We start from the raw sequence: 17,019 nt of genomic DNA, 5'->3' as shown, positions 1-17,019 counted from the left end.
ATCGCACCCGAAGATTAACCGCGACTTTATTGTTTTAAGCAGTAGACGGGGAAAAAAATGAAATTGAATGGAACATGATAATCTGGAAATGGTTTAAAAGGGAGAAGTTTGTCGAAAAGGAGGCGAAGGCGAATGAATGGGCGAAAAATCAGACAGGCTGTCCGGGGAAAAAAAAAAAGGGGAGAGGGGGTGGAAAAAGGGGTGCAACACGAGTACTTCCCAGGGGGTCACCCATCCTAGTACTACTCTCGCCCAAGCACGCTTAACTGCGGAGTTCTGATGGGATCCGGTGCATTGGTGCTGGTATGATCGCACCCGAAGATTAACCGCGACTTTATTGTTTTCAGCAGTAGACGGAGAAAAAAATGAAATTGAATGGAACAGGATAATCTGGAAATGGTTTAAAAGGGAGAAGTTTGTCGAAAAGGAGGCGAAGGCGATTGAATGGGCTAAAAATCGGACAGGCCGTCCGGGGAAAAAAAAAAGGGAAGGGGGTGGAAAAAGGGGTGCAACACGAGGACTTCCCAGGGGGTCTCCCATCCTAGTACTACTCTCGCCCAAGCACGCTTAACTGCGGAGTTCTGATGGGATCTGGTGCATTAGTGCTGGTATGATCGCACCCGAAGATTAACCGCGACTTTATTGTTTTAAGCAGTAGACGGAGAAAAAAATGAAATTGAATGGAACAGGATAATCTGGAAATGGTTTAAAAGGGAGAAGTTTGTCGAAAAGGAGGCGAAGGCGATTGAATGGGCTAAAAATCGGACAGGCCGTCCGGGGAAAAAAAAAAGGGAGGGGGGTGGAAAAAGGGGTGCAACACGAGGACTTCCCAGCGGGTCACCCATCCTAGTACTACTCTCGCCCAAGCACGCTTAACTACGGAGTTCTGATGGGATCTGGTGCATTAGTGCTGGTATGATCGCACCCAAAGATTAACCACGACTTTATGGTTTTAAGCAGTAGACGGGGAAAAAAATGAAATTGAATGGAACAGGATAATCTGGAAATGGTTTAAAAGGGAGAAGTTTGTCGAAAAGGAGGCGAAGGCGATTGAATGGGCTAAAAATCGGACAGGCTATCCGCGGAAAAATAAAAAGGGCAGGGGGGTGGAAAAAGGGGTGCAACACGAGGACTTCCCAGGGGGTCACCCATCCTAGTACTACTCTCGCCCAAGCACGCTTAACTGCGGAGTTCTGATGGGATCCGGTGCATTAGTGCTGCCATGATCGCACCCGAAGATTAACCGCGACTTTATAGTTTTTAGCAGTAGACGGGGAAAAAAATGAAATTGAATGGAACAGGCTAATCTGGAAATGGTTTAAAAGGGAGAAGTTTGTCGAAAAGGAGGCGAAGGCGATTGAATGGGCTAAAAATCGGACAGGCTGTCCGGGGAAAAAAAAAGGGAGAGGGGGTGGAAAAAGGGGTGCAACACGACGACTTCCCAGGGGGTCACCCATCCGTACTACTCTCGCCCAAGCACGCTTAACTGCGGAGTTCTGATGGGATCCGGTGCATTAGTGCTGGTATGATCGCACCCGAAAATTGACCGCGACTTTATTGTTGTAAGCTGTAGACGGGGAAAAAAATGAAATTGAATGGAATAGGATAATATGGAAATGGTTTAAAAGGGAGAAGTTTGTCGAAAAGGAGGCGAAGGCGATTGAATGGGCGAAAAATCGGACAGGCTGTCCGGGGAAAAAAAAAAAGGGGAGGGGGTGGAAAAAGAGGTACAACACGAGGACTTCCCAGGGGGTCACCCATCCTAGTACTACTCCCGCCCTAGCACGCTTCACTGCGGAGTTCTGATGGGATCCGGTGCATTAGTGCTGGTATGATCGCACCCTAAGATTAACCGCGACTTTATTGTTTTAAGCAGTAGACAGGGAAAAAAATGAAATTGAATGGAACAGGATAATCTGGAAATGGTTTAAAAGGGAGAAGTTTGTCGAAAAGGAGGCGAAGGCGATTGAATGGGCTAAAAATCGGACAGGCTGTCCGGGGAAAAAAAAAACGGGAGGGGGGGTGGAAAAAGGGGTGCAACACGAGGACTTCCCAGGGGCTCACCAATCCTCGTACTACTCTCGCCCAAGCACGCTTAACTGCGGAGTTCTGATGGGATCTGGTGCATTAGTGCTGGTATGATCGCACCCGAAGATTAACCGCGACTTTATTGTTTTAAGCAGTAGACGGGGAAAAAAATGAAATTGAATGGAACAGGATAATCTGGAAATGGTTTAAAAGGGAGAGGTTTGTCGAAATGGAGGCGAAGGCGATTGAAGGGGCTTAAAATCGGGCCGGCTGCCCGGGGAAAAAAAAAAGGGGAGGGGGTGGAAAAAGGGGTGCAACATGTGGACTTCCCAGGGGGTCACCCATCCTAGTACTACTCTCGCCCAAGCACGCTTAACTGCGGAGTTCTTATGGGATCCGATGCATTAGTGCTGGTATGATCGCACCCGAAGATTGACCGCGACTTTATTGTTTTAAGCAGTAGACGGGGAAAAAAATGAAATTGAATGGAACAGGATAATCTGGAAATGGTTTAAAAGGGAGAAGTTTGTCGAAAAGGAGACGAAGGCGATTGAATGCGCTCAAAATCAGACAGGTGTCCGGGGAAAAAAAAAAGGGGAGGGGGGGTGGAAAAAGGGGTGCAACACGAGGACTTCCCAGGGGGTCACCCATCCTTGTACTACTCTCGCCCAAGCACGCTTAACTGCGGAGTTCTGATGGGATCCGGTGCATTAGTGCTGGTATGATCGCACCCGAAGATTAACCGCGACTTTATTGTTTTAAGCAGTAGACGGGGAAAAAAATGAAATTGAATGGAACAGGATAATCTGGAAATGGTTTAAAAGGGAGAAGTTTGTCGAAAAGGAGGCGAAGGCGATTGAATGGGCAAAAAATCGGGCAGGCTGTCCGGGGAAAAAAAAAAAGGGGAGTGGGGTGGAAAAAGGGGTGCAACACGAGGACTTCCCAAGGGGTCACCCATCCTAGTACTACTCTCGCCCAAGCACGCTTAACTGCGGTGTTCTGATGGGATCAGGTGCATTAGTGCTGGTATGATCGCACCCGAAGATTAACCGCGACTTTATTGTTTTAAGCAGTAGACGGGGGAAAAAATGAAATTGAATGGAACAGGATAATCTGGGAATGGTTTAAAAGGGAGAAGTTTGTCGAAAAGGAGACGAAGGCGAGTGAATGGGCTAAAAATCGGACAGGCATTCCGGGGAAAAAAAAAAGGGAGGGGGGGTGGAAAGAGGGGTGCAACACGAGGACTTCCCAGTGGGTCACCCATCCTAGTACTACTCTTGCCCAAGCACGCTTAACTGCGGAGTTCTGATGGGATCCGGTGGATTAGTGATGGTATGATCGCACCCGAAGATTAACCGCCACTTTATTGTTTAAAGCAGTAGACGGGAAAAAAAATGAAATTGAATGGAACAGGATAATCTGGAAATGGTTTAAAAGGGAGAAGTTTGTCGAAAAGGAGGCGAAGGCGATTGAATGGGCTAAAAATCGAGCAGGCTGTCCGGGGAAAAAAAAAAGCGGAGGGGGGTGGAAAAAGGGGTGCAACACGAGGACTTCCCAGGGGGTCACCCATCCTAGTACTACTCTCGCCCATGCACGCTTAACTGCGGAGTTCTGATGGGATCCGGTGCATTAGTGCTGGCATGATCGCACCCGAAGATTAACCGCGACTTTATTGTTTTAAGCAGTAGACGGGGAAAAAAATGAAATTGAATAGAACAGGATAATCTGGAAATGGTTTAAAAGGGAGAAGTTTGTCGAAAAGGAGGCGAAGGCGATTGAATGGGCTAAAAATCGGACAGGCTGTCCGGGAAAAATTAAAAAGGGGAGGGGGGTGGAAAAAGCGGTGCAACACGAGGACTTCCCAGGGGGTCACCCATCCTAGTACTACTCTCGCCCAAGCACGCTTAACTGCAGAGTTCTGATGAGATCCGGTGCATTAGTGCTGGCATGATCGCACCCAAAGATTAAACGTGACTTTATTGTTTTTAGCAGTAGACGGGGAAAAAAATGAAATTGAATGGAACAGGATATTCTGGAAATGGTTTAAAAGGGTGAAGTTTGCCGAAAATGAGGCGAAGGCGATTGAATGGGCTAAAAATCGGACAGGTTGTCCGGGAAAAAAAAAAAGTGTAGGGGGGGTGGAAAAAGGGGTGCAACACGAGGACTTCCCAGGGGGTCACCAATCCTAGTACTATTCTCGCCCAAGCACGCTTAACTGCGAAGTTCTGATGGGATCCAGTGCATTAGTGCTGGTATGATCGCACCCGAAGATTAACCGCGACTTTATTGTTTTAAGCCGTAGGCGGGGAAAAAAATGAAATTGAATGGAACAGGATAATCTGGAAATGGTTTAAAAGGGAGAAGTTTGTCGAAAAGGAGGCGAAGGCGATTGAATGGGCTAAAAATCGGACAGGCTGTCCGGGGAAAAAAAAAAAGGGGAGGGGGGGTGGAAAAAGGGGTGCAACACGAGGACTTCCCAGGGGGTCACCCATCCTAGTACTACTCTCGCCCAAGCACGCTTAACTGCGGTGTTCTGATGGGATCCGGTGCATTAGTGATGGTATGATCGCACCGGAAGATTAACCGCGACTTTATTGTTTTAAGCCGTAGACGGGGAAAAAAATGAAATTGAATGGAACAGGATAATCTGGAAATGGTTTAAAAGGGAGAAGTTTGTCGAAAAGGAGACGAAAGCGATTGAATGGGCTAAAAATCGGACAGGATGTCCGGGGGAAAAAAAAAAGGGGAGGGGGGGTGGAAAAAGTGGTGCAACACGAGGACTTCCCAGGGGCTCACCCATCCTAGTACTACTCTCGCCCAAGAAAGCTTAACTGCGGAGTTCTGATGGGATCCGGTGCATTAGTGATGGTATGATCGCACCGGAAGATTAACCGCGACTTTATTGTTTTAAGCAGTAGACGGGGGAAAAAATGAAATTGAATGGAACAGGATAATCTGGGAATGGTTTAAAAGGGAGAAGTTTGTCGAAAAGGAGACGAAGGCGATTGAATGGGCTAAAAATCGGACAGGCTGTCCGGGGAAAAAAAAAAGGGGAGGGGGGGTGGAAAAAGGGGTGCAACACGAGGACTTCCCAGTGGCTCACCCATCCTAGTACTACTCTCGCCCAAGCACGCTTAACTGCGGAGTTCTGATGGGATCCGGTGCATTAGTGCTGGTATGATCGCACCCGATGATTAACCGCCACTTTACTGTTTTAAGCAGTAGACGGGAAAAAAAATGAAATTGAATGGAACAGGATAATCTGGAAATGGTTTAAAACGGAGAAGTTTGTCGAAAAGGAGGCGAAGGGGATTGAATGGGCTAAAAATCGGGGGGGCTGTCCGGGGAAAAAAAAAAAGGGGAGTGGGGTGGAAAAAAGGGTGCAACACGAGGACTTCCCAGGGGGTCACCCATCCTAGTACTACTCTCGCCCAAGCACGCTTAACTGCGGAGTTCTGATGGAATCCGGTGCATTAGTGCTGGTATGATCGCACTCAAAAATTAACCGCGACTTTATTGTTTTAGGTAGTACACGGGGAAAAAAATGAAATTGAATGGAACAGGATAATCTGGAAATGGTTTAGAAGGGAGAAGTTTGTCGAAAAGGAGGCGAAGGCGATTGAATGGGCTAAATATCGGACAGGCTGTCCGGGGAAAAAAAAAAAGGGGAGGGGGGTGGAAAAAGGGGTGCAACACGAGGACTTCCAAGGGGTCACCCATCCTAGTACTACTCTCGCCCAAGCACACTTAACTGCGGAGTTCTGATGGGATCCGATGCATTAGTGCTGGTATGATCGCACCCGAAGATTAACCACGACTTTATTGTTTTAAGCAGTAGACGGGGAAAAAATGAAATTGAATGCAACAGGATAATCTGGAAATGGTTTAAAAGGGAGAAATTGGTCGAAAAGGAGGCGAAGTCGATTGAATGGGATAAAAATCGGACAGGCTGTCCGGGGAAAAAAAAAAGGGGAGGGGGGTGGAAAAAGGGGTGAAACACGAGGACTTCCCAGGGGGTCACCCATCCTAGTACTACTTTCGCCCAAGCACGCTTAACTGCGGAGTTCTGATGGGATCCGGTGCATTAGTGCTGGTATGATCGCACCAGAAGATTAACCGCGACTTTATTGTTTTAAGCAGTAGACGGGGAAAAAAATGAAATTGAATGGAACAGGATAATCTGGAAATGGTTTAAAAGGGAGAAGTTTGTCGAAAAGGAGACGAAAGCGATTGAATGGGCTAAAAATCGGACAGGATGTCCGGGGGAAAAAAAAAAAAGGGAGGGGGGGTGGAAAAAGTGGTGCAACACGAGGACTTCCCCGGGGCTCACCCATCCTAGTACTACTCTCGCCCAAGCACGCTTAACTGCGGAGTTCTGATGGGATCCGGTGCATTAGTGCTGGTATGATCGCACCCGAAGATTAACCGCGACTTTATTGTTTTCAGCAGTAGACGGGGAAAAAAATGAAATTGAATGTAACAGGATAATCTGGAAATGGTTTAAAAGGGAGAAGTTTGTCGAAATGGAGGCGAAGGCGATTGAATGGGCTAAAAATCGAGCAGGCTGTCCGGGGAAAAAAAAAAGGGGAGGGGGGTGGAAAAAGGGGTGCAACACGAGGACTTCCCAGGGGGTCACCCATCCTGGTACTACTCTCGCCCAAGCACGCTTAACTGCGGAGTTCTGATGGGATCCGGTGCATTAGTGCTCGTATGATCGCACCCGAAGATTGACCGCGACTTTATTGTTTTAAGCAGTAGACGGAGAAAAAAATGAAATTGAATGGAACAGGATAATCTGGAAATGGTTTAAAAGGGAGAAGTTTGACGAAAAGGAGGCGAAGGCGATTGAATGGGCTAAAAATCGGACAGGCTGTCCGCGGAAAAATAAAAAGGCGAAGGGGGGTGGAAAAAGGGGTGCAACACGAGGACTTCCCAGGGGGTCACCCATCCTAGTTCTACTCTCGCCCAAGCACGCTTAACTGCGGAGTTCTGATGGGATCCAGTGCATTAGTGCTTGTATGATCGCACCCGAAGATTAACCGCGACTTTATTGTTTTAAGCAGTTGACGGGGAAAAAAATGAAATTGAATGGAACAGGATAATCTGGAAATGGTTTAAAAGGGAGAAGTTTGTCGAAAAGGAGGCGAAGGCGATTGAATGGGTTAAAAATCGGACAGGCTGTATAGGGAAAAAAAAAGGGGAGGGGGGTTGGAAAAAGGGGTGTAACACGAGGACTTCCCAGGGGGTCACCCATCCTAGTACTACTCTCGCCCAAACACGCTTAACTGCGGAGTTCTGAGGGGATCCGGTGCATTAGTGCTGGTATGATCGCACCCGAAGATTTACCTTGACTTTATTGTTTTAAGCAGTAGACGGGGAAAAAATGAAATTTAATGGAACAGGATAATCTGAAAATGGTTTAAAAGGGAGAAGTTTGTCGAAAAGGAGGCGAAGGCGATTGAATGGGCTAAAAATCGGACAGGCTGTCCGGGGAAAAAAAAAAGGGAAGGGGGGTGGAAAAAAGGGTGCAACACGAGGACTTCCCAGGGGGTCACCCATCCTAGTACTACTCTCGCCCAAGCACGCTTAATTGCGGAGTTCTGATGGGATCCGGTGCATTAGTGCTGGTATGATCGCACCCGAAGATAAACCGCGACTTTATTGTTTTAAGCAGTATACGTGGAAAAAATGAAATTGAATGGAACAGGATAATCTGGAAATGGTTTAAAGGGGAGAAGTTTGTCGAAAAGGAGGCGAAGGCGATTGAATGGGCTAAAAATCGGACAGGCTGTCCGGGGAAAAAAAAAAAGGGGAGGGGGGTGGAAAAAGGGGTGCAACACGAGGACTTCCCAGGGGGTCACCCATCCTAGTACTACTCTCGCCCAAGCACGCTTAACTGCGGAGTTCTGATGGAATCCGAAGCATTAGTGCTGGCATGATCGCACCCGAAGATTAACCGCGACTTTATTGTTTTAAGTAGTAGACGGGGAAAAAAATGAAATTGAGTGGAACAGGATAATCTGGAAATGGTTTAAAAGGGAGAAGTTTGTCGAAATGGAGGCGAAGGCGATTGGATGGGCTAAAAATCGGACAGGCTGTCCGGGAAAAAAAAAAAAAAGGGGAGGGGGGTGGAAAAAGGGGTGCAACACGAGGACTTCCCAGGGGGTCACCCATCCTAGTACTACTCTCGCACGAGCACGCTTAACTGCGGAGTTCTGATGGGATCCGGTGCATTAGTGCTGGTATGATCGCACCCGAAGATTAACCGCGACTTTATTGTTTTAAGCAGTAGACGGGGAAAAAAATGAAATTGAATGGAACAGGATAATCTGGAAATGGTTTAAAAGGGAGAAGTTTGTCGAAAAGGAGGCGAAGGCGATTGAATGGGCTAAAAATCGGACAGGCTGTCCGGGGAAAAAAAAAAGGGGAGGGGGGGTGGAAAAAGGGGTGCAACACGAGGACTTCCCAGGGGGTCACCCATCCTAGTACTACTCTCGCCCGAGCACGCTTAACTGCGGAGTTCTGATGGGATCCGGTGCATTAGTGCTGGTATGATCGCACCCGAAGATTAACCGCGACTTTATTGTTTTAAGCAGTAGACGGGGAAAAAAATGAAATTGAATGGAACAGGATAATCTGGAAATGGTTTAAAAGGGAGAAGTTTTTCGAAAAGGAGGCGAATGCGATTGAATGGGCTAAAAATCGGACAGGCTGTCCGGGGAAAAAAAAAAGGGGAGGGGGGGTGGAAAAAGGGGTGCAACACGAGGACTTCCCAGGGGGTCAGCCATCCTAGTACTACTCTCGCCCAATCACGCTTAACTGCGGAGTTCTGATGGGATCCGGTGCATTAGTGCTGGTATGATCGCACTCGAAGATTAATCGCGACTTTACTGTTTTAAGCAGTAGACGGGGAAAAAAATGAAATTGAATGGAACAGGATAATCTGGAAATGGTTTAAAGGGGAGAAGTTTGTCGAAAATGAGGCGAAGGCGATTGAATAGGCTAAAAATCGGGCAGGCTGTCCGGGGAAAAAAAAAAAGGGGAGGGGGTGGAAATAGGGGTGCAACACGAGGACTTCCCAGGGGGTCACCCGTCCTAGTACTACTCTCGCCCAAGCACGCTTAACTGCGGTGTTCTGATGGGATCCGGTGCATTAGTGCTGGTATGATCACACCCGAAGATTGACCGCGACTTTATTATTTTAAGCAGTAGACGGGGAAAAAAATGAAATTGAATGGAACAGGATAATCTGGAAATGGTTTAAAAGGGAGAAGTTTGTCGAAAAGGAGGCGAAGGCGATTGAATGGGCTAAAAATCAGACAGGCTGTCCGGGGAAAAAAAAAAGGGGCGTGGGAGTGGAAAAAGGGTGCAACAGGAGGACTTCCCAGGGGGTCACCCATCCTAGTACTACTCTCGCCCAAGCACGCTTAACTGCAGAGTTCTGATGGAATCCGTTGCATTAGTGCTGGCATGATCGCACCCGAAGATTAACCGTGACTTTATTGTTTTAAGCAGTAGACGGGGAAAAAAATGAAATTGAATGGAACAGGATAATCTGGAAATGGTTTAAATGGGAGAAGTTTGTCGAAAAGGAGGCGAAGGCGATTGAATGGGCTAAAAATTGGACAGGCTGTCCAGGAAAAAAAAAAAGGGGTGGGTGGGTGGAAAAAGGAGTGCAACACGAGGACTTCCCAGGGGGTCACCCATCCTAGTACTACTCTCGCCCAAGCACGCTTAACTGCGGAGTTCTGATGGGATCCGGTGCATTAGTGCTGGTATGATCGCACCCGAAGATTAACCGCAACTTTACTGTTTTAAGCAGTAGACGGGGAAAAAAATGAAATGGAATGGAACAGGATAATCTAGAAATGGTTTAAAAGAGAGAAGTTTGTCGAAAAGGAGGCGAAGGCGATTGAATGGGCTAAAAATCGGACAGGCTGTCCATGGAAAAAAAAAAAGGGAGGGGGGGTGGAAAAAGGGGTGCAACACGAGGACTTCCCAGGGGGTCACCCATCCTAGTACTACTCTCGCCCAAGCACGCTTAACGGCGGAGTTCTGATGGGATCCGGTGCATTAGTGCTGGTATGATCGCACCCGAAGATTAACCGCGACTTTATTGTTTTAAGCAGTAGACGGGGAAAAAAATGAAATTGAATGGAACAGGATATTCTGGAAATGGTTTAAAAGGGAGAAGTTTGTCGAAAAGGAGGCGAAGGCGATTGAATGGGCTAAAAATCGGGCAGGCTGTCCGGGAAAAAAAAAAGGGGATGGGGGATGGAAAAAGGGGTGCAACACGAGGACTTCCCAGGGGGTCACCCATCCTAGTACTACTCTCGCCCATGCACGCTTAACTGCGGAGTTCTGATGGGATCCGGTGCATTAGTGCTGGTATGATCGCACCCGAAGATTAACCGCGACATTATTGTTTTAAGCAGTAGACGGGAAAAAAAATGAAATTGAATGGAACAGGATAATCTCGAAATGGTTTAAAAGGGAGAAGTTTGTCGAAAAGGAGGCGAAGGCGATTGAATGGGCTAAAAATCGAGCAGGCTGTCCGGGGAAAAAAAAAAGGGGAGGGGGGTGGAAAAAGGGGTGCAACACGAGGACTTCCCAGGGGGTCACCCATCCTAGTACTACTCTCGCCCAAGCACGCTTAATTGCGGAGTTCTGATGGGATCTGGCGCATTAGTGCTGGTATGATCGCACCCGAAGATTAACCGCGACTTTGTTGTTTTCAGCAGTAGACGGGGAAAAAAATGAAATTGAATGTAACAGGATAATCTGGAAATGGTTTAAAAGGGAGAAGTTTGTCGAAATGGAGGCGAAGGCGATTGAATGGGCTAAAAATCGAGCAGGCTGTCCGGGGAAAAAAAAAAGGGGAGGGGGGTGGAAAAAGGGGTGCAACACGAGGACTTCCCAGGGGGTCACCCATCCTGGTACTACTCTCGCCCAAGCACGCTTAACTGCGGAGTTCTGATGGGATCCGGTGCATTAGTGCTCGTATGATCGCACCCGAAGATTGACCGCGACTTTATTGTTTTAAGCAGTAGACGGGGAAAAAAATGAAATTGAATGGAACAGGATAATCTGGAAATGGTTTAAAAGGGAGAAGTTTGACGAAAAGGAGGCGAAGGCGATTGAATGGGCTAAAAATCGGACAGGCTGTCCGCGGAAAAATAAAAAGGCGAAGGGGGGTGGAAAAAGGGGTGCAACACGAGGACTTCCCAGGGGGTCACCCATCCTAGTTCTACTCTCGCCCAAGCACGCTTAACTGCGGAGTTCTGATGGGATCCAGTGTATTAGTGCTTGTATGATCGCACCCGAAGATTAACCGCGACTTTATTATTTTAAGCAGTTGACGGGGAAAAAAATGAAATTGAATGGAACAGGATAATCTGGAAATGGTTTAAAAGGGAGAAGTTTGTCGAAAAGGAGGCGAAGGCGATTGAATGGGTTAAAAATCGGACAGGCTGTATAGGGAAAAAAAAAGGGGAGGGGGGTTGGAAAAAGGGGTGTAACACGAGGACTTCCCAGGGGGTCACCCATCCTAGTACTACTCTCGCCCAAACACGCTTAACTGCGGAGTTCTGAGGGGATCCGGTGCATTAGTGCTGGTATGATCGCACCCGAAGATTTACCTTGACTTTATTGTTTTAAGCAGTAGACGGGGAAAAAATGAAATTTAATGGAACAGGATAATCTGAAAATGGTTTAAAAGGGAGAAGTTTGTCGAAAAGGAGGCGAAGGCGATTGAATGGGCTAAAAATCGGACAGGCTGTCCGGGGAAAAAAAAAAGGGAAGGGGGGTGGAAAAAAGGGTGCAACACGAGGACTTCCCAGGGGGTCACCCATCCTAGTACTACTCTCGCCCAAGCACGCTTAATTGCGGAGTTCTGATGGGATCCGGTGCATTAGTGCTGGTATGATCGCACCCGAAGATAAACCGCGACTTTATTGTTTTAAGCAGTATACGTGGAAAAAATGAAATTGAATGGAACAGGATAATCTGGAAATGGTTTAAAGGGGAGAAGTTTGTCGAAAAGGAGGCGAAGGCGATTGAATGGGCTAAAAATCGGACAGGCTGTCCGGGGAAAAAAAAAAAGGGGAGGGGGGTGGAAAAAGGGGTGCAACACGAGGACTTCCCAGGGGGTCACCCATCCTAGTACTACTCTCGCCCAAGTACGCTTAACTGCGGAGTTCTGATGGAATCCGAAGCATTAGTGCTGGCATGATCGCACCCGAAGATTAACCGCGACTTTATTGTTTTAAGTAGTAGACGGGGAAAAAAATGAAATTGAGTGGAACAGGATAATCTGGAAATGGTTTAAAAGGGAGAAGTTTGTTGAAATGGAGGCGAAGGCGATTGGATGGGCTAAAAATCGGACAGGCTGTCCGGGAAAAAAAAAAAAAGGGGAGGGGGGTGGAAAAAGGGGTGCAACACGAGGACTTCCCAGGGGGTCACCCATCCTAGTACTACTCTCGCACGAGCACGCTTAACTACGGAGTTCTGATGGGATCCGGTGCATTAGTGCTGGTATGATCGCACCCGAAGATTAACCGCGACTTTATTGTTTTAAGCAGTAGACGGGGAAAAAAATGAAATTGAATGGAACAGGATAATCTGGAAATGGTTTAAAAGGGAGAAGTTTGTCGAAAAGGAGGCGAAGGCGATTGAATGGGCTAAAAATCGGACAGGCTGTCCGGGGAAAAAAAAAAAGGGGAGGGGGGGTGGAAAAAGGGGTGCAACACGAGGACTTCCCAGGGGGTCACCCATCCTAGTACTACTCTCGCCCGAGCACGCTTAACTGCGGAGTTCTGATGGGATCCGGTGCATTAGTGCTGGTATGATCGCACCCGAAGATTAACCGCGACTTTATTGTTTTAAGCAATAGACGGGGAAAAAAATGAAATTGAATGGAACAGGATAATCTGGAAATGGTTTAAAAGGGAGAAGTTTTTCGAAAAGGAGGCGAATGCGATTGAATGGGCTAAAAATCGGACAAGCTGTCCGGGGAAAAAAAAAAGGGGAGGGGGGGTGGAAAAAGGGGTGCAACACGAGGACTTCCCAGGGGGTCAGCCATCCTAGTACTACTCTCGCCCAATCACGCTTAACTGCGGAGTTCTGATGGGATCCGGTGCATTAGTGCTGGTATGATCGCACTCGAAGATTAATCGCGACTTTACTGTTTTAAGCAGTAGACGGGGAAAAAAATGAAATTGAATGGAACAGGATAATCTGGAAATGGTTTAAAGGGGAGAAGTTTGTCGAAAATGAGGCGAAGGCGATTGAATAGGCTAAAAATCGGGCAGGCTGTCCGGGGAAAAAAAAAAAGGGGAGGGGGTGGAAATAGGGGTGCAACACGAGGACTTCCCAGGGGGTCACCCGTCCTAGTACTACTCTCGCCCAAGCACGCTTAACTGCGGTGTTCTGATGGGATCCGGTGCATTAGTGCTGGTATGATCACACCCGAAGATTGACCGCGACTTTATTATTTTAAGCAGTAGACGGGGAAAAAAATGAAATTGAATGGAACAGGATAATCTGGAAATGGTTTAAAAGGGAGAAGTTTGTCGAAAAGGAGGCGAAGGCGATTGAATGGGCTAAAAATCAGACAGGCTGTCCGGGGAAAAAAAAAAGGGGCGTGGGAGTGGAAAAAGGGTGCAACACGAGGACTTCCCAGGGGGTCACCCATCCTAGTACTACTCTCGCCCAAGCACGCTTAACTGCAGAGTTCTGATGGAATCCGTTGCATTAGTGCTGGCATGATCGCACCCGAAGATTAACCGTGACTTTATTGTTTTAAGCAGTAGACGGGGAAAAAAATGAAATTGAATGGAACAGGATAATCTGGAAATGGTTTAAATGGGAGAAGTTTGTCGAAAAGGAGGCGAAGGCGATTGAATGGGCTAAAAATTGGACAGGCTGTCCGGGAAAAAAAAAAAAGGGGTGGGTGGGTGGAAAAAGGAGTGCAACACGAGGACTTCCCAGGGGGTCACCCATCCTAGTACTACTCTCGCCCAAGCACGCTTAACTGCGGAGTTCTGATGGGATCCGGTGCATTAGTGCTGGTATGATCGCACCCGAAGATTAACCGCAACTTTACTGTTTTAAGCAGTAGACGGGGAAAAAAATGAAATGGAATGGAACAGGATAATCTAGAAATGGTTTAAAAGAGAGAAGTTTGTCGAAAAGGAGGCGAAGGCGATTGAATGGGCTAAAAATCGGACAGGCTGTCCATGGAAAAAAAAAAAGGGAGGGGGGGTGGAAAAAGGGGTGCAACACGAGGACTTCCCAGGGGGTCACCCATCCAAGTACTACTCTCGGCCAACCACGTTTAACTGCGGAGTTCTGATGGGATCCGGTGCATTAGTGCTGGTATGATCGCACGCGAAGGTTAACCGCGTCTTTTTTGTTTTAAGCAGTAGACGGGGAAAAAAATGAAATTGAATGGAACAGGATATTCTGGAAATGGTTTAAAAGGGAGAAGTTTGTCGAAAAGGAGGCGAAGGCGATTGAATGGGCTAAAAATCGGGCAGGCTGTCCGGGAAAAAAAAAAGGGGATGGGGGATGGAAAAAGGGGTGCAACACGAGGACTTCCCAGGGGGTCACCCATCCTAGTACTACTCTCGCCCATGCACGCTTAACTGCGGAGTTCTGATGGGATCCGGTGCATTAGTGCTGGTATGATCGCACCCGAAGATTAACCGCGACATTATTGTTTTAAGCAGTAGACGGGAAAAAAAATGAAATTGAATGGAACAGGATAATCTCGAAATGGTTTAAAAGGGAGAAGTTTGTCGAAAAGGAGGCGAAGGCGATTGAATGGGCTAAAAGTCGGGCATGCTGTCCGGGGAAAAAAAAAAAAAGGGAGGGGGGTGGAAAAAGGGGTGCAACACGAGGACTTCCCAGGGGGTCACCCATCCTAGTACTACTCTCGCCCAAGCACGCTTAACTGCGGAGTTCTGATGGGATCCGGTGCATTAGTGCTGGTATGATCGCACCCGAAGATTAACCGCGACTTTACTGTTTTAAGCAGTAGACGGGGAAAAAAATGAAATTGGATGGAACAGGATAATCTGGAAATGGTTTAAAAGGGAGAAGTTTGTCGAAAAGGAGGCGAAGGCGATTGAATGGGCTAAAAGTCGGGCAGCCTGTCCGGGGAAAAAAAAAAGGGGACAGGGTGGAAAAAGGGGTGCATCATGAGGACTTCCCAGGGGGTCACCCATCCTAGTACTACTCTCGCCCAAGCACGCTTAACTGCGGAGTTCTGATGGGATCCGGTGCATTAGTGCTGGTATGATCGCACCCGAAGATTGACCGCGACTTTATTGTTTTAAGAAGTAGACGGGGAAAAAAATGAAATTGAATGGAACAGGATAATCTGGAAATGGTTTAAAAGGGAGAAGTTTGTCGAAAAGAAGGCGAAGGCGATTGAATGGGATAAAAATCAGACAGGCTGTCCGGGGAAAAAGAAAAGGGGAGGTGGGGTGGAAAAAGGGGTGCAACACGAGGACTTCCCAGGGGGTCACCCATCCTAGTACTACTCTCGCCCAAGCACGCTTAACTGCGGAGTTCTGATGGAATCCGGTGCATTAGTACTGGCATGATCGCACCCGAAGATTAACCGTGACTTTATTGTTTTAAGTAGAAGACGGGGAAAAAAATGAAATTGAATGGAACAGGATAATCTGGAAATGGTTTAAAAGGGAGAAGTTTGTCGAAAAGGAGGCGAAGGCGATTGAATGGGCTAAAAATCGGACAGGCTGTCCGGGGAAAAAAAAAAGGGGAGGGGGGGTGGAAAAACGGGTGCAACACGAGGACTTCCCAGGGGGTCACCCATCCTAGTACTACTCTCGCCCAGGCACGCTTAACATCGGAGTTCTGATGAGATCCGGTGCATTAGTGCTGGTATGATCGCACCCGAAGATTAACCGCGACTTTATTGTTTTAAGCAGTAGACAGGGAAAAAAATGAAATGGAATGGAACCGGATAATCTGGAAATGGTTTAAAAGGGAGAAGTTTGTCGAAAAGATGGCGAAGGCGATTGAATGGGCTAAAAATCGGACAGGCCGTCCGGGGAAAAAAAAAAGGGGAGGGGGGATGGAAAAAGGGTGCAACACGAGGACTTCCTAGGGGGTCACCCATCCTAGTACTACTCTCGCCCAAGCACGCTTAACTGCGGAGTTCTGATGGGATCCGGTGCATTAGTGCTGGTATGATAGTACCCGAAGATTAACCGCGACTTTATTGTTTTAAGCAGTAGACGGGGAAAAAAATGAAATTGAATGGAACAGGACAATCTGGAAATGGTTTAAAGGGGAGAAGTTTGTCGAAAAGGAGGCGAAGGCGATTGAATGGGCTAAAAGTCGGGCAGGCTGTCCGGGGAAAAAAAAAAAGGGGAGGGGGGTGGAAAAAGGGGTGCAACACGAGGACTTTCCCGGGGGTCACCCATCCTAGTACTACTCTCGCGCAAGCAAGCTTAACTTCGGAGTTCGGATGGGATCCGGTGCATTAGTGCTGGTATGATCGCACCCGAAGATATACCGCGACTTTATTGTTTTAAGCACTAGACGGGGTAAAAAATTAAATTGAATGGAACAGGATAATCTGGAAATGGTTTAAAAGTGAGAAGTTTGTTGAAAAGGAGGCGAAGGCGATTGAATGGGCTAAAAATCGGACAGGCTGTCCGGGGAAAAAAAAAAGGGGAGGGGGGGTGGAAAAAGGGGTGCAACACGAGGACTTCCCAGGGGGTCACCCATCCTAGTACTACTCTCGCCCAAGCACGCTTAACTTCGAAGTTCTGATGGGATCCGGTGCATTAGTGCTGGTTTGATCGCACCCAAAGATTAACCGCGACTTTATTGTTTTAAGTAGTAGACGGGGAAAAAAATGAAATGAAATGGAACAGGATAATCTGGAAATGGTTTAAAAGGGAGAAGTTTGTCGAAAATAAGGCGAAGGGGATTGAATGGGCTAAAAATCGGACAGGC

General features: G+C 47.5%; 56 non-coding genes across 56 annotated transcripts in view; all 56 read right to left on the bottom strand.

The window, feature by feature from the left end:
• Positions 1–9, bottom strand: part of LOC145812011 (5S ribosomal RNA) — a 119-nt gene extending 110 nt beyond the window's left edge. The window contains exon 1 of the ribosomal RNA XR_014355539.1: positions 1–9. This exon is cut by the window's left edge and continues 110 nt beyond it. This is a non-coding gene — a ribosomal RNA (5S ribosomal RNA).
• Positions 10–198: 189 nt separating this feature from the next.
• On the bottom strand, positions 199–317 carry LOC145809672 (5S ribosomal RNA). The gene has a single exon (XR_014353234.1). It is a non-coding gene; the product is annotated as a 5S ribosomal RNA (ribosomal RNA).
• A 186-nt stretch (positions 318–503) lies between these two features.
• On the bottom strand, positions 504–622 carry LOC145809760 (5S ribosomal RNA). The gene has a single exon (XR_014353322.1). It is a non-coding gene; the product is annotated as a 5S ribosomal RNA (ribosomal RNA).
• Positions 623–808: 186 nt separating this feature from the next.
• On the bottom strand, positions 809–927 carry LOC145810240 (5S ribosomal RNA). The gene has a single exon (XR_014353815.1). It is a non-coding gene; the product is annotated as a 5S ribosomal RNA (ribosomal RNA).
• A 188-nt stretch (positions 928–1,115) lies between these two features.
• On the bottom strand, positions 1,116–1,234 carry LOC145810624 (5S ribosomal RNA). The gene has a single exon (XR_014354185.1). It is a non-coding gene; the product is annotated as a 5S ribosomal RNA (ribosomal RNA).
• A 186-nt stretch (positions 1,235–1,420) lies between these two features.
• LOC145811783 (5S ribosomal RNA) lies at positions 1,421–1,537 on the bottom strand. The gene has a single exon (XR_014355316.1). It is a non-coding gene; the product is annotated as a 5S ribosomal RNA (ribosomal RNA).
• A 187-nt stretch (positions 1,538–1,724) lies between these two features.
• LOC145810668 (5S ribosomal RNA) lies at positions 1,725–1,843 on the bottom strand. Its single transcript, XR_014354228.1, has one exon. It is a non-coding gene; the product is annotated as a 5S ribosomal RNA (ribosomal RNA).
• A 188-nt stretch (positions 1,844–2,031) lies between these two features.
• LOC145811995 (5S ribosomal RNA) lies at positions 2,032–2,150 on the bottom strand. Its single transcript, XR_014355521.1, has one exon. It is a non-coding gene; the product is annotated as a 5S ribosomal RNA (ribosomal RNA).
• A 186-nt stretch (positions 2,151–2,336) lies between these two features.
• Positions 2,337–2,455, bottom strand: LOC145811038 (5S ribosomal RNA). The gene has a single exon (XR_014354588.1). It is a non-coding gene; the product is annotated as a 5S ribosomal RNA (ribosomal RNA).
• A 187-nt stretch (positions 2,456–2,642) lies between these two features.
• On the bottom strand, positions 2,643–2,761 carry LOC145809756 (5S ribosomal RNA). The gene has a single exon (XR_014353318.1). It is a non-coding gene; the product is annotated as a 5S ribosomal RNA (ribosomal RNA).
• A 188-nt stretch (positions 2,762–2,949) lies between these two features.
• Positions 2,950–3,068, bottom strand: LOC145811212 (5S ribosomal RNA). The gene has a single exon (XR_014354758.1). It is a non-coding gene; the product is annotated as a 5S ribosomal RNA (ribosomal RNA).
• Positions 3,069–3,255: 187 nt separating this feature from the next.
• LOC145811491 (5S ribosomal RNA) lies at positions 3,256–3,374 on the bottom strand. Its single transcript, XR_014355031.1, has one exon. It is a non-coding gene; the product is annotated as a 5S ribosomal RNA (ribosomal RNA).
• A 187-nt stretch (positions 3,375–3,561) lies between these two features.
• On the bottom strand, positions 3,562–3,680 carry LOC145809831 (5S ribosomal RNA). Its single transcript, XR_014353398.1, has one exon. It is a non-coding gene; the product is annotated as a 5S ribosomal RNA (ribosomal RNA).
• A 188-nt stretch (positions 3,681–3,868) lies between these two features.
• LOC145811146 (5S ribosomal RNA) lies at positions 3,869–3,987 on the bottom strand. The gene has a single exon (XR_014354696.1). It is a non-coding gene; the product is annotated as a 5S ribosomal RNA (ribosomal RNA).
• A 188-nt stretch (positions 3,988–4,175) lies between these two features.
• On the bottom strand, positions 4,176–4,294 carry LOC145811450 (5S ribosomal RNA). Its single transcript, XR_014354991.1, has one exon. It is a non-coding gene; the product is annotated as a 5S ribosomal RNA (ribosomal RNA).
• Positions 4,295–4,483: 189 nt separating this feature from the next.
• On the bottom strand, positions 4,484–4,602 carry LOC145811651 (5S ribosomal RNA). The gene has a single exon (XR_014355188.1). It is a non-coding gene; the product is annotated as a 5S ribosomal RNA (ribosomal RNA).
• A 189-nt stretch (positions 4,603–4,791) lies between these two features.
• On the bottom strand, positions 4,792–4,910 carry LOC145812219 (5S ribosomal RNA). The gene has a single exon (XR_014355745.1). It is a non-coding gene; the product is annotated as a 5S ribosomal RNA (ribosomal RNA).
• Positions 4,911–5,098: 188 nt separating this feature from the next.
• LOC145810722 (5S ribosomal RNA) lies at positions 5,099–5,217 on the bottom strand. Its single transcript, XR_014354279.1, has one exon. It is a non-coding gene; the product is annotated as a 5S ribosomal RNA (ribosomal RNA).
• Positions 5,218–5,405: 188 nt separating this feature from the next.
• Positions 5,406–5,524, bottom strand: LOC145810267 (5S ribosomal RNA). The gene has a single exon (XR_014353843.1). It is a non-coding gene; the product is annotated as a 5S ribosomal RNA (ribosomal RNA).
• Positions 5,525–5,712: 188 nt separating this feature from the next.
• On the bottom strand, positions 5,713–5,830 carry LOC145811235 (5S ribosomal RNA). The gene has a single exon (XR_014354780.1). It is a non-coding gene; the product is annotated as a 5S ribosomal RNA (ribosomal RNA).
• A 186-nt stretch (positions 5,831–6,016) lies between these two features.
• On the bottom strand, positions 6,017–6,135 carry LOC145811303 (5S ribosomal RNA). Its single transcript, XR_014354847.1, has one exon. It is a non-coding gene; the product is annotated as a 5S ribosomal RNA (ribosomal RNA).
• Positions 6,136–6,325: 190 nt separating this feature from the next.
• On the bottom strand, positions 6,326–6,444 carry LOC145811354 (5S ribosomal RNA). Its single transcript, XR_014354897.1, has one exon. It is a non-coding gene; the product is annotated as a 5S ribosomal RNA (ribosomal RNA).
• Positions 6,445–6,631: 187 nt separating this feature from the next.
• On the bottom strand, positions 6,632–6,750 carry LOC145810191 (5S ribosomal RNA). The gene has a single exon (XR_014353762.1). It is a non-coding gene; the product is annotated as a 5S ribosomal RNA (ribosomal RNA).
• A 189-nt stretch (positions 6,751–6,939) lies between these two features.
• On the bottom strand, positions 6,940–7,058 carry LOC145811640 (5S ribosomal RNA). The gene has a single exon (XR_014355177.1). It is a non-coding gene; the product is annotated as a 5S ribosomal RNA (ribosomal RNA).
• Positions 7,059–7,245: 187 nt separating this feature from the next.
• LOC145811014 (5S ribosomal RNA) lies at positions 7,246–7,364 on the bottom strand. The gene has a single exon (XR_014354564.1). It is a non-coding gene; the product is annotated as a 5S ribosomal RNA (ribosomal RNA).
• Positions 7,365–7,550: 186 nt separating this feature from the next.
• On the bottom strand, positions 7,551–7,669 carry LOC145810005 (5S ribosomal RNA). Its single transcript, XR_014353572.1, has one exon. It is a non-coding gene; the product is annotated as a 5S ribosomal RNA (ribosomal RNA).
• A 187-nt stretch (positions 7,670–7,856) lies between these two features.
• LOC145811062 (5S ribosomal RNA) lies at positions 7,857–7,975 on the bottom strand. Its single transcript, XR_014354614.1, has one exon. It is a non-coding gene; the product is annotated as a 5S ribosomal RNA (ribosomal RNA).
• A 190-nt stretch (positions 7,976–8,165) lies between these two features.
• LOC145810415 (5S ribosomal RNA) lies at positions 8,166–8,284 on the bottom strand. Its single transcript, XR_014353983.1, has one exon. It is a non-coding gene; the product is annotated as a 5S ribosomal RNA (ribosomal RNA).
• Positions 8,285–8,472: 188 nt separating this feature from the next.
• On the bottom strand, positions 8,473–8,591 carry LOC145809089 (5S ribosomal RNA). The gene has a single exon (XR_014352583.1). It is a non-coding gene; the product is annotated as a 5S ribosomal RNA (ribosomal RNA).
• A 188-nt stretch (positions 8,592–8,779) lies between these two features.
• Positions 8,780–8,898, bottom strand: LOC145811344 (5S ribosomal RNA). The gene has a single exon (XR_014354887.1). It is a non-coding gene; the product is annotated as a 5S ribosomal RNA (ribosomal RNA).
• A 187-nt stretch (positions 8,899–9,085) lies between these two features.
• Positions 9,086–9,204, bottom strand: LOC145811037 (5S ribosomal RNA). Its single transcript, XR_014354587.1, has one exon. It is a non-coding gene; the product is annotated as a 5S ribosomal RNA (ribosomal RNA).
• Positions 9,205–9,391: 187 nt separating this feature from the next.
• Positions 9,392–9,510, bottom strand: LOC145812024 (5S ribosomal RNA). Its single transcript, XR_014355551.1, has one exon. It is a non-coding gene; the product is annotated as a 5S ribosomal RNA (ribosomal RNA).
• Positions 9,511–9,698: 188 nt separating this feature from the next.
• Positions 9,699–9,817, bottom strand: LOC145809023 (5S ribosomal RNA). The gene has a single exon (XR_014352518.1). It is a non-coding gene; the product is annotated as a 5S ribosomal RNA (ribosomal RNA).
• A 188-nt stretch (positions 9,818–10,005) lies between these two features.
• Positions 10,006–10,124, bottom strand: LOC145809446 (5S ribosomal RNA). The gene has a single exon (XR_014352996.1). It is a non-coding gene; the product is annotated as a 5S ribosomal RNA (ribosomal RNA).
• A 187-nt stretch (positions 10,125–10,311) lies between these two features.
• On the bottom strand, positions 10,312–10,430 carry LOC145809188 (5S ribosomal RNA). The gene has a single exon (XR_014352686.1). It is a non-coding gene; the product is annotated as a 5S ribosomal RNA (ribosomal RNA).
• A 187-nt stretch (positions 10,431–10,617) lies between these two features.
• Positions 10,618–10,736, bottom strand: LOC145810879 (5S ribosomal RNA). The gene has a single exon (XR_014354433.1). It is a non-coding gene; the product is annotated as a 5S ribosomal RNA (ribosomal RNA).
• A 187-nt stretch (positions 10,737–10,923) lies between these two features.
• On the bottom strand, positions 10,924–11,042 carry LOC114320386 (5S ribosomal RNA). Its single transcript, XR_003649829.2, has one exon. It is a non-coding gene; the product is annotated as a 5S ribosomal RNA (ribosomal RNA).
• A 189-nt stretch (positions 11,043–11,231) lies between these two features.
• On the bottom strand, positions 11,232–11,350 carry LOC114320452 (5S ribosomal RNA). Its single transcript, XR_003649887.2, has one exon. It is a non-coding gene; the product is annotated as a 5S ribosomal RNA (ribosomal RNA).
• A 187-nt stretch (positions 11,351–11,537) lies between these two features.
• Positions 11,538–11,656, bottom strand: LOC114320439 (5S ribosomal RNA). Its single transcript, XR_003649874.2, has one exon. It is a non-coding gene; the product is annotated as a 5S ribosomal RNA (ribosomal RNA).
• Positions 11,657–11,842: 186 nt separating this feature from the next.
• On the bottom strand, positions 11,843–11,961 carry LOC114320431 (5S ribosomal RNA). The gene has a single exon (XR_003649866.2). It is a non-coding gene; the product is annotated as a 5S ribosomal RNA (ribosomal RNA).
• Positions 11,962–12,148: 187 nt separating this feature from the next.
• On the bottom strand, positions 12,149–12,267 carry LOC114320457 (5S ribosomal RNA). Its single transcript, XR_003649891.2, has one exon. It is a non-coding gene; the product is annotated as a 5S ribosomal RNA (ribosomal RNA).
• A 189-nt stretch (positions 12,268–12,456) lies between these two features.
• LOC114320416 (5S ribosomal RNA) lies at positions 12,457–12,575 on the bottom strand. The gene has a single exon (XR_003649856.2). It is a non-coding gene; the product is annotated as a 5S ribosomal RNA (ribosomal RNA).
• Positions 12,576–12,764: 189 nt separating this feature from the next.
• Positions 12,765–12,883, bottom strand: LOC114320419 (5S ribosomal RNA). The gene has a single exon (XR_003649859.2). It is a non-coding gene; the product is annotated as a 5S ribosomal RNA (ribosomal RNA).
• Positions 12,884–13,071: 188 nt separating this feature from the next.
• On the bottom strand, positions 13,072–13,190 carry LOC114320374 (5S ribosomal RNA). Its single transcript, XR_003649818.2, has one exon. It is a non-coding gene; the product is annotated as a 5S ribosomal RNA (ribosomal RNA).
• Positions 13,191–13,377: 187 nt separating this feature from the next.
• LOC114320432 (5S ribosomal RNA) lies at positions 13,378–13,496 on the bottom strand. The gene has a single exon (XR_003649867.2). It is a non-coding gene; the product is annotated as a 5S ribosomal RNA (ribosomal RNA).
• A 187-nt stretch (positions 13,497–13,683) lies between these two features.
• On the bottom strand, positions 13,684–13,802 carry LOC114320425 (5S ribosomal RNA). Its single transcript, XR_003649861.2, has one exon. It is a non-coding gene; the product is annotated as a 5S ribosomal RNA (ribosomal RNA).
• Positions 13,803–13,991: 189 nt separating this feature from the next.
• On the bottom strand, positions 13,992–14,110 carry LOC114320473 (5S ribosomal RNA). The gene has a single exon (XR_003649906.2). It is a non-coding gene; the product is annotated as a 5S ribosomal RNA (ribosomal RNA).
• A 188-nt stretch (positions 14,111–14,298) lies between these two features.
• LOC114320453 (5S ribosomal RNA) lies at positions 14,299–14,417 on the bottom strand. The gene has a single exon (XR_003649888.2). It is a non-coding gene; the product is annotated as a 5S ribosomal RNA (ribosomal RNA).
• A 187-nt stretch (positions 14,418–14,604) lies between these two features.
• On the bottom strand, positions 14,605–14,723 carry LOC114320444 (5S ribosomal RNA). The gene has a single exon (XR_003649879.2). It is a non-coding gene; the product is annotated as a 5S ribosomal RNA (ribosomal RNA).
• A 189-nt stretch (positions 14,724–14,912) lies between these two features.
• Positions 14,913–15,031, bottom strand: LOC114320465 (5S ribosomal RNA). Its single transcript, XR_003649899.2, has one exon. It is a non-coding gene; the product is annotated as a 5S ribosomal RNA (ribosomal RNA).
• A 186-nt stretch (positions 15,032–15,217) lies between these two features.
• On the bottom strand, positions 15,218–15,336 carry LOC114320387 (5S ribosomal RNA). The gene has a single exon (XR_003649830.2). It is a non-coding gene; the product is annotated as a 5S ribosomal RNA (ribosomal RNA).
• Positions 15,337–15,524: 188 nt separating this feature from the next.
• On the bottom strand, positions 15,525–15,643 carry LOC114320456 (5S ribosomal RNA). The gene has a single exon (XR_003649890.2). It is a non-coding gene; the product is annotated as a 5S ribosomal RNA (ribosomal RNA).
• A 188-nt stretch (positions 15,644–15,831) lies between these two features.
• LOC114320383 (5S ribosomal RNA) lies at positions 15,832–15,950 on the bottom strand. Its single transcript, XR_003649826.2, has one exon. It is a non-coding gene; the product is annotated as a 5S ribosomal RNA (ribosomal RNA).
• A 187-nt stretch (positions 15,951–16,137) lies between these two features.
• On the bottom strand, positions 16,138–16,256 carry LOC114320377 (5S ribosomal RNA). The gene has a single exon (XR_003649821.2). It is a non-coding gene; the product is annotated as a 5S ribosomal RNA (ribosomal RNA).
• Positions 16,257–16,444: 188 nt separating this feature from the next.
• Positions 16,445–16,563, bottom strand: LOC114320460 (5S ribosomal RNA). Its single transcript, XR_003649894.2, has one exon. It is a non-coding gene; the product is annotated as a 5S ribosomal RNA (ribosomal RNA).
• A 188-nt stretch (positions 16,564–16,751) lies between these two features.
• On the bottom strand, positions 16,752–16,870 carry LOC114320458 (5S ribosomal RNA). Its single transcript, XR_003649892.2, has one exon. It is a non-coding gene; the product is annotated as a 5S ribosomal RNA (ribosomal RNA).
• Between the last annotated feature and the right edge of the window lie 149 nt (positions 16,871–17,019).

The sequence above is a fragment of the Camellia sinensis genome, chromosome 14 (assembly GCF_055761805.1).
Source record: "Camellia sinensis isolate YWXY chromosome 14, ASM5576180v1, whole genome shotgun sequence".
Lineage (NCBI taxonomy): Eukaryota > Viridiplantae > Streptophyta > Magnoliopsida > Ericales > Theaceae > Camellia > Camellia sinensis.
The sequence above is the reverse complement of the archived record's forward strand: the minus strand, read 5'-3'. Positions and strand labels throughout refer to the sequence as shown.